We start from the raw sequence: 9,752 nt of genomic DNA on the forward strand, positions 1-9,752 counted from the left end.
AACTTCTGACCCACTGGAATTGTGATACAGTGAATTATAAGTGAAATAGTCTGTCTGTAAACAATTGCTGGAAAAATTACTTGTGTCATGCACAAAGTAGATGTCCTAACTGACTTGCCAAAACTATAGTTTGTTAACAAGAAATTTGTGGAGTGGTTGAAGAACAAGTTTTAATGACTCCAACATAAGTGTATGAAAACGTACGACTTCAACTGTATGTAATTAATTAGATCTATATCAATGATCTATATCACATTCACCGGGCTGCCAGTAGAAGACTAAACATTTCATTTTACAATAGTTATGTGTGGCCGTTTTCCAGAAGATCACCACAAAAGAAGCTCATATAAGGTGCATTTTGTGCAGCATGAACAGATTATTTGGTTGGAAAAATGAATATGGCACTGGGACAACAGTATACCCTGCTGCAAATTAGGTTTCTGTTACGTCTCACTGTTGTTCCCATGGGATGCCGACTGGGAGGGAAGAAGAGAGTTCCTGAGTGAAAGAACGACTCAGTTCACTCAATCTGTCTCAGCAGATTGTGTGCAAAATTCACATTCTATACCCTCCCCATCGGCTCAGGGCAAGATGCTCATCAGTGTCCCTGAACGTCAACAAAACATATTAATGCTTGCTGTTGAGCGAATTTGACATTCTCTCATCTTCTTTCTGTGCTTCATAATTTTAGTTATTTTTATGAGAATATACATTTGACACTATACTCAATAACACGACCATCAGTAACTCTTGTATTAGATTGTAAAGAAATCCTACATTTTGAAATAAAAAGATAAGTCAGTTTTCTAAGTTTAAAAACGAGTTTAGGGTCACAAAGCCAGCACGCACTAAAAATAAATAGTAGAATAATCAACTATATTAAAATGTTTTACTTGAACCAAAGCATTAATATTTAATTCCATTTAAGACTAAAGGTAAGGACAACAGTTCACCTGACAGGACAATCGAAACATGACTGTTGATTTTTTTTGTGCATTTTATATTGACTGTCTCCTTGCTCTGCCATTGAGGAACTAGAGCAATAACACGTGTAGTTGTTTGGAACACAGCAGTGCATCCAGCCTTTACACATTCATGGTTGTTTACGCAATCAAAAAACTGCCCAATATAAATCGCAATCTGGGTCAGGTGGGCATAATTTGAAAGCTTGTTCTATTGCCAATATGACTAGCAACGTTATAAAAGATGAGCTTATAGTGTTATGCTTTCACAAGGCAATTCAGAGAAGCAGGTCGTAATTTGTGAGCATAGAATGTTGTCATGAGTGCATTTTGTGAGCTTAGAATGTTGTCATGAGTGCATTTTGTGAGCATAGAATGTTGTCATGAGTGCATTCAGATGCATGGTCCACAGCAAATGTTCTTCACAATACAACAAACATGGACTCATTCTGTCCAGTACAACCCAGGGTATAACCACATAACATATTGTAACTGTACAAACATAGTGATCATAAACATGAACAATGTATATTACAAGTTTCATATGGTAATGTGAAGTGCCCATTTGACCTCACGGTGTTTAGCTTGCTTGTATAACATCAAAGCTGTATTTATTAATAGTTGTCAATGTCTCATCTTTGAAAATACATAGAGCCCTCGTAATTTATTTTTTATATTTAACCTTTATTTAACTACGCAAGTCTGTTAAGAACAAATTCTTATTTACAATGACGGCCTAGGAACAGTGGGTTAACTGCCTTGTTCAGGGGCAGAAAGACAGATTTTTACCTTGTCAGCTCTGGGATTTGATCTAGCAACCTTTCAGTTACTGGGCCAACACTCTAACCACTAGGCTACCTGCCCAATTAGCAGGAGGGATGGGGGCAACATCTTGCCCTACGCACCTTTGTTATTTTGACACAACAGTAGTCTATCCAGCTATGTTTTTTCTCGGAATGGTTGGAACCCTCAGAAGGATGCAAAAGTTTAAACCTCTGCCGTCTGAGGACAAGTACTCCAATACCACAGTTGCAACATTCCATTTGAAGAGGATGTGGTTAGTCAGCTGGAGTATCAACAATAACTACAGCATGTTTTTTCAGCTTAATTGTTCAAGAAAAAGTTTAAATATTGAAAAAGCTCTGTTCGATGTGTGGGGCAGAATAAATCCTTGAGTTTAATGGCTTACGAAAGCACTGAAACAGATACTTTAAAGATTTCATACCAATAGCATAGTATTTTGTGCACTCATATCAAACAAAATAGATGATATACTATCAGCCATGGCTCGATCTCCGTCTAGCCAGAGAAAACCTCAATAAGCCAGCCTTGGGTTTAATTGCTGAGTGCTAGCAGCTTACTGCCTCCCCCTCCCTTCACAGCTCCTCTAACTGATTATGACATTTTGCAGTTCTTCTGTCAAAGGACTCCATAATTGGGTTCATTGATTAAAGCCCAGTTATTACTGAAAACACCACCGCTGTATGTAATAGTCCAGATGACATTATAAACAGAGACATCTGGTCTCCACTGGCTGCTCAGTATCTTCAGACACCAAACTGACATGATCTATCCATTGTTGCCAGCCAGCTCAGTGAGAAACTGTACACTGGAACACCATCAATTGGGAGTGACCATAGAAATAAGATTTTCCAATTAAACATTTTTTTTTAATCAAAATCTTTGACATACAATAAGCCAAGAGAAAATAGTTCAATTTCTGTTAACAAGACTTGATATGAAATTAAACATAGGAAGCCACACCTTGTGTTCCTAGTATCAGGTTTGTCTGAAAACAAAACAAGCCCTTAAACAGGGGGCGGGTAGGAGACAGTACAAATATAAAATATAAATCCCCATCCCTCCTCAAAAGGGGATCATGCATCACAGTTGAATGACAAACTGAATAAAGCCCTTTACCACAATCACTCTGGACTCGCGTCCATGCCCTCTTTAGCGTCCATGCCCTCTTTAGTGTCCATGCCCTCTTTAGCGTCCATGCCCTCTTTAGTGTCCATGCCCTCTTTAGCGTCCATGCCCTCCATTTCTACATCACCATCAACATCATCCACCTCCAATTCCAACTCCGGCATCTTCTCATACGCCTTCTCAGAAGGCTTCACTGTCACTCCATCCCACGTGGATGTCTCCACCACCAGATCTGACCAGAGAGGACAGAACAGGTAAATGTGCGTGGGGGAGAAAGTTCAATCACTAATAAAAGTGCTGCAAATGCCTCGTGTTCAGGTGAGTTGACTTACGGCTAGCGTCTCCATCAAGACCCAGAATCGTCATGTAGCCGCCATGAGACAGCAACCTCACCAAGGTCTGAGCAGTGAGGCACACCATGTCCTGGATAGAGCAAATATTATGTCAGCATCTTGGTATAATGTGGAGAACACACTGAAAATGTATTGTTTGATACCTTAGTATTACAAATTAGGCCACGACTACTGTCTTGCAGACTACCGTTTAGACCAGCAAAAAAAGAAAGAAATCAAACAATAATTCAAGATTGCATTCAGAAAGTGCAGGTTTACACTCTTACAAGATAGGATAAGAGACGGGCTGGCGGGTATCATAGTGCTTTAGAGTGCTGAGCCAGTAACCGAAAGGTTGCTGGTTTGAATCCCAGAGCCGACTAGGTGAAAAATCTGCGGATGTGCCCCTGAGCAAGGCACTCAACCCTAATTGCTCCTGTTAAATCGCTCTGGATAAGATGACAAAAAATGTAAGTGTAATGGAGAGGCCGGCAGGTTGCTCCAGGTTCATGACAGTGAATACACGGTAGTGTCCATTCTCACCGGGGTCTGCAATTCCAGCTGAACCAGGCAAGAAAAGCCCTGATGACAGCATCTCCAGGCTCCGCCTGAAGGTCACATTGAGGGCTAGTGGCTGTCTGCTGGGGTTGTTCATGACTGCAGAGTGACCCTGGACAGAGAGAGAGAGAGAAACTGATCATTTTCACCACGGAAAAACAGACTAAGCTGGCAGGCAGCATCTTGTGCCAGTACGCATATATATAGTACGAATAAGGCCATTTCTTTGGCCTTGTAAAGTGCAGTTTGCTTGGGTAATGAATGACACCCAGAGACTCTTGAGTGCGTATTCAACTGCTGAGCAAATCAAAACCTCTCCTCCAAATGAAGCTTGTCAGGAGCAGGCCCACTACATGAGGTCCAGGAAATCCACATTTTATGCCCACACTGAAGTCTACTGAGGACACTCTTCAGGTTCAACACGCAAACTCTCCAACGAAGACAACCAGTTTGCTAAAATAGGGTCAGGACAGACATACAACACACACACACACACACACACACACTCAGACAAATTGACATGTTTGGATAGGTACATTTAACATCAACAATATTTCATTCCAAAATTGACCGGGAAAAAAATAAACTACTGATGAAGCCATAGGTGGGTGGGTGGGTGTTCGCAGTGGCAGCTCACGTGGAGTGGGAGGCATTTTCTTCAAACAAGCGAGCGTGGCGAACGGCAGCCAGGGAGTTCTGCAAGAGCTTCATATTGACTGTGGAGAAGGGAGGCAGACAACATCACTCAATATATCTGGCTAAACCTGCCTGACATGGATGTTCACGTCAGCTATAATAGCAATACTTCAATGACTGGCTTCTTTGATCAGAGGGTACAGACAGTAGAGGTGAAAGGTTAACAGCTAAACCATCCCCATATCTCTGGCTGCCTCCATCCACCCTTCATCCTTCCATTCATTGTAAGAGTGTGACTGTTAATCCTCGCTAAACTACTGTGCACATCAGGCTCCAGCTTGCGCATGTTGTGGGGCACGGTGGCAATGAGGATCTTCACGGTGGCGTCGGCTAAACTGATCTCAAAGCCTGTCTCATTAGGCAGCATGGAGAGTACTGGGGAAACATATTCAAACACATACGGTAGATTACCAATGTCATAATCTCGGAAATCCAGACCTAAAATTGTGCGTAATTGCGTCAGATACTTGATTAGTTTCTGAGAGGAGATGAGGGGAGATGATGATACTGTAAAGAAAAGTGATGTGCATTACCTTCCAAAGGGTCCTGTGTACGTAGGGTCTCCACCACCTTGGTTCCCAGAGCGGTCACTGTCTCCACTGGGAGAAACAGACATATTAGTGGTCAGTTTTGACTGTGTTCCATCCACTACCCCATTTCCTCAGAGTAGTATTATCAAGTAATAGGGACATATAAATGCATTTAGGTAAAAACTTACCAGAAGGCAATATCTTCAGAATGACAGCAAGGTCTGCAACATTGTGTCCTGTTGTCATGGTGCCTTTCTTGTAGGAGTCCACCGATCTCATTTCCTCAATTTCCTAGAGTTAGAAAAGTATGAAAACAATGTCATATTCAACTCAACTAACTTGTTTGAAATTCCCATATCCCTGCATTTGAGGATTCACCAAACTATTTCTCTGCTGAGATCAAATCTGACACGGTGGTACGTTCAGCCCCAGCTCAAACGATGACGTTGTCAATGACGTTGGTGATTTTGATGACCAGTGACAAGATGGATGACTAGAAGAGAGAAAGAACAGGTTTTAAAACTACTGTCTGATGGCAGTTCTAATGTGCTAGTTTAATTGGTGTCATCCTGGATACTGGTTCAAAAAGGGTTAAGAAACACGGGTCTATGAAGCACACAGCTGGAGTGAAGCAACACATCGGGCACCACTAAACTATGGAGTAGGCTGCCACCAAGTGTCTGAAATCAAACTGCCATAAACACACACAACTTTTTGAGCACTTGAAATCCACAACAGTTCTTGCCCGTAAACATTGCAGACACATGCCAGATCTTACAACAATTAGGTATTTGTAATGGGAAATTATAGTAAATATTTTCCTGTATTTGAGTTACTGTGGATATGGATTGATGGGTAATAAACATTTATTTGTATTTATTTAACTAAGCAAGCCAGTTATGAACAAATTCTTAACACAATATCAGCCTACCAAAAGGCCTCCTGCGGGGACAGGAGTTGGGATAAAAAATATAAGACAAAACACATCACGAAAAGAGAGACAACACTACATAAAGAGAGACCTAAGACAACATAGCATGGCAGCAACACAGCATGGTAGCAACAACACGGTAGAAGCACAACACGGCAGAAGCACAAAACAGGGTAAATGTTATTGGGCAGACAACAGCACAAAGGGCAAGAAGGCAGACTACAAATACATCACACAAAGCAGCCACAACTGTCAGTAAGAGTGTCCATGATTGAGTCTTTGAATGAAGCGATTGAGATAAAACTGTCCAGTTTAAGTGTTTGTTGCAGCTCGTTCCAGTCGCTAGCTGCAGCGAACTGAAAAGTCGAGCGACACAGGGACGTGGGCGCTTTGGGGACCTTTAACAGAATGTGACTGGCAGAACGGGAGTTGTATGTGGAGGATGATGGCTGCAGTAGATTGTATGTGGAGGATGAGGGCTGCAGTAGATTGTATGTGGAGGATGAGGGCTGCAGTAGATTGTATGTGGAGGATGAGGGCTGCAGTAGATTGTATCTGTGGGGAGATGCAGACAGAAGCATTCCCTTGGGGAAGGGAAAAAGGAGTTAACCATGAATGTTTAAGTACCATATTTAATGAAGACGTTTGGCGCCTGTTACTCTATCATTATCTGATGTAACTATGTACTGATGATCTTACCTTTGACCTGTATCATATGTCTGCCAAGTGTTGAATGTTGTGCATTTAGTTTTTACCGACAGTAGTTAGGCTTCCATCCAATTGGCAACAGATTTTCATGTGAATATTCTAAAATCTGCATACAAACTAAATCAATTTTCTCAGCAGAGATGTGTTTCCATCAAATTGACTTGTTACGGATAACAGTCTCTGCGTGATGACGTAGTGCACATAATAACTTTTGTGGTTCAATTCTCATGTACTGAATACAAAAATACAAGTTAAATGGGTTTCTATCACATTCTCAACTCAACTGTTGGTTTTCTAAGAAGAAATGTTGCATTATACAGCAAATCTCTGGTCTTGGCACATGCACTCTAGCCATCAGCTCACAAATACAGTGGTGGTAGGCTAGTCTACGTGGAGAGATTATTTTTGTTTGTTAAATGGCAGCCAAACATTGATCATCATGTCATCAGAATAAAACCCTGGATATTTATTGAAAGGAACATCAAGCTCATCACTGTGCACTTAACCACCCTGTAAAGTTCATAACATATTTCATCTGTAGCCAAATAAACCATGTTTTCCCAAGTCATAGTGAGAGGAGCAACATTTTTTTTGGTGTGAATCACAGTTTATTTTGATATGGTTAGTATATAAATATTTGCACATAGTCATTTCCACCGCCATCTCTCACATACTTAATTTTACCGACACAAAAAGATCCCACCTCGTCTAGCGTATTTTGTTTTGTCGACATTTGGAAAGTTAACAAATTTGCTGTTTCCATCAGACCTGTCGTAGTAACATGTTTTTATCCGTCATGTACTTTACTTACATAAGAAGGTAGGATGGAAACCTGGTAACTGTGCGATTCTGTAGCAGCAGGGGTGTATTCATTACGATGATTCTGCTGCAAAATGTTTTGCAACAAAAACGATTTACTCCAAACAAAAAATGTGTTTATATTTGACAAATTCAAGTAGGCCTCTCCACATTTAGTTCCATTTGCTTCTTGAAGGTAAACGGTTTCCGTTGCAAAACGTAATGAATATACAACCCTGATGTTGTGACTTCTTACAAGCCTCTCGGGCTTGTGTTTAAAGAACATTTGGTACGGTGTGATTAATATAGAAGGGCCTTCTCAGAGAAGGCTTGTTAGACATTTTCTCTGCTCCTGTTCTGGAGGTGTCTCTCCTTTGCAACTTGTAATAAACCAGAGAATAAACCAGAGATTTTATCAATGGCTGCCTGCTTTTTTTCTTCACATGGAAATTCCCGTTACACTATTAAACAGCTAACCACATCATATGATATAGCAATTGATGCCCAGTCGATTGACTTGGCATGCAACCATTGGTTGATGTATTGCTGCGCCGGCGCATCTAGTTCAGCAGGAAAGCGACCATTACCATAAGTGGATATTATTCCCAGTTTATATTACAGACACACAACTAAAAAAAGACACTTGCTGCTGTAGTGTCTGGTCAGGCCACCTCACTTGACTTACTCCAGTTGTACAGTCTGCTGCTTGTGAACATGCTTAAAATAGTAAATGGTTATGTAAACACGTGTGCGCTTAGTCACGGACCTGTTCAACAGAGGTGGGGCCAAGGTCCTGGTTCCTCTTCAATAGGGCCTCACTGAAGGCTGTCTCATCAGGGGCAGGCTTCAGGCTTCAGGAAGGCTATTTCACACTGAGACAAGGGGAAATAGATATTTATTAACACAATTATTAACACATCATGTTGTATTATGTAAGTAGCAACATCTTCCCATCAGTCCAATTATTTCTAGTAGAAGGAAACTCTGCATCTAAAGACTGTTGTGGAGCAGGGTGGTGAGAAGAAATGTGGAAGCTCAAGGATGGTAATATTAACCACCACTTTGGTGTTTAATACAACAACATATGTCATTTCTTTGAAACTGAACAAGAATACTCACCAAGTAGAGGTTAAATGGGATGCGAGGGACAAAAGGGCAAAATCTACAAATGGAGGAGATCATACATGGCCATTTCACTGATTCATTTACTAAATGCCAAATGCATTCAAATTTCAATGCATTTCCTGAGTTGGTTTGAGATGAAATATAAATGTACCTCAAACATTACTAAGGGCGCACACTTTGCAATGTTCAGTGTGGTGTTCAGAAGGTGCTTACCTTCAGAAGGTGCTTACCTACAGGTCCTCCCCCGTGAGCCCCAAAACGGCCATCATGACCTCGACCCTTCTCGCCTCTAGCAAATGAAGAAGTGACAACACATTCATAAACTTGATTTAAAGTGTTGAACACAAAGAAACGTATGATGTAACATTAAATGACGTTGAAAGTGACGTATTGGGGGCCTCCCTGGTGGCGCAGTGGCCGGTAGGGATATCCTTGTCTCATTGCGCACCAGAGACTCCTGTGGCGGGCCACAGTGTTTCCTCTGACACATTGGTGCGGCTGGCTTCCGGGTTGGATGCGTGCTGTTTTAAGATGCGGCTTGGTTGGGTTGTGTATCAGAGGACGCATCAACCTTCGTCTCTCCCGAGCCTGTACGGGAGTTGTAGCGACGAGACAAGATAGTAACTATTTTTAAAAAACTATTGGATAGTAGGGGTAAAATTCAACCAAAAAACAAAAACAAGAAAAGTGACTTATTAATAAACATATAAGGGGCGTGATCTATCACGCCCCCTTACGGTGCTAACGTCAGCTAGCTAGAACACCTCAAGCAAAGTTTTAACTAGTGGTGAAATGCGTTTGGTGATTTATTATTGAAAGCGATCTAAATCACATACGTGTAAATATATGTCCTTTACCCTTTACCTCATTGTGTGAGACGTTGTGGAAACTTCCTTGAAATCTACATGGAAAATGTGCACTTCTGCTGCTAGAAGTGTTCTAAATCAAATCAAATTTTTGTTGTCACATGCACATGCAGATGTTAATGCGAGTGTAGCGAAATGCTTGTGCCTTATACAGACAAGTGTAAAGGGATAAAGAATATGTACATAAAGATATGAGTGAGTGAATGTACAGAACGGCATAGGCAAGATGAGTAGATGGTATCGAGTAGAGTATATACATATGAGATGAGTAATGTAGGGTATGTAAACATAAAGTGGCCCTCTACCCGGCTACGTTG

General features: G+C 41.2%; 1 pseudogene; it reads right to left on the reverse strand.

Moving 5' to 3' along the window:
- Positions 1–2,618: 2,618 nt before the first annotated feature.
- Positions 2,619–9,056, reverse strand: LOC112222545 (annotated as a pseudogene).
- Positions 9,057–9,752: the final 696 nt, after the last annotated feature.

The sequence above is a fragment of the Oncorhynchus tshawytscha genome, linkage group LG23, assembly GCF_018296145.1.
Source record: "Oncorhynchus tshawytscha isolate Ot180627B linkage group LG23, Otsh_v2.0, whole genome shotgun sequence".
Lineage (NCBI taxonomy): Eukaryota > Metazoa > Chordata > Actinopteri > Salmoniformes > Salmonidae > Oncorhynchus > Oncorhynchus tshawytscha.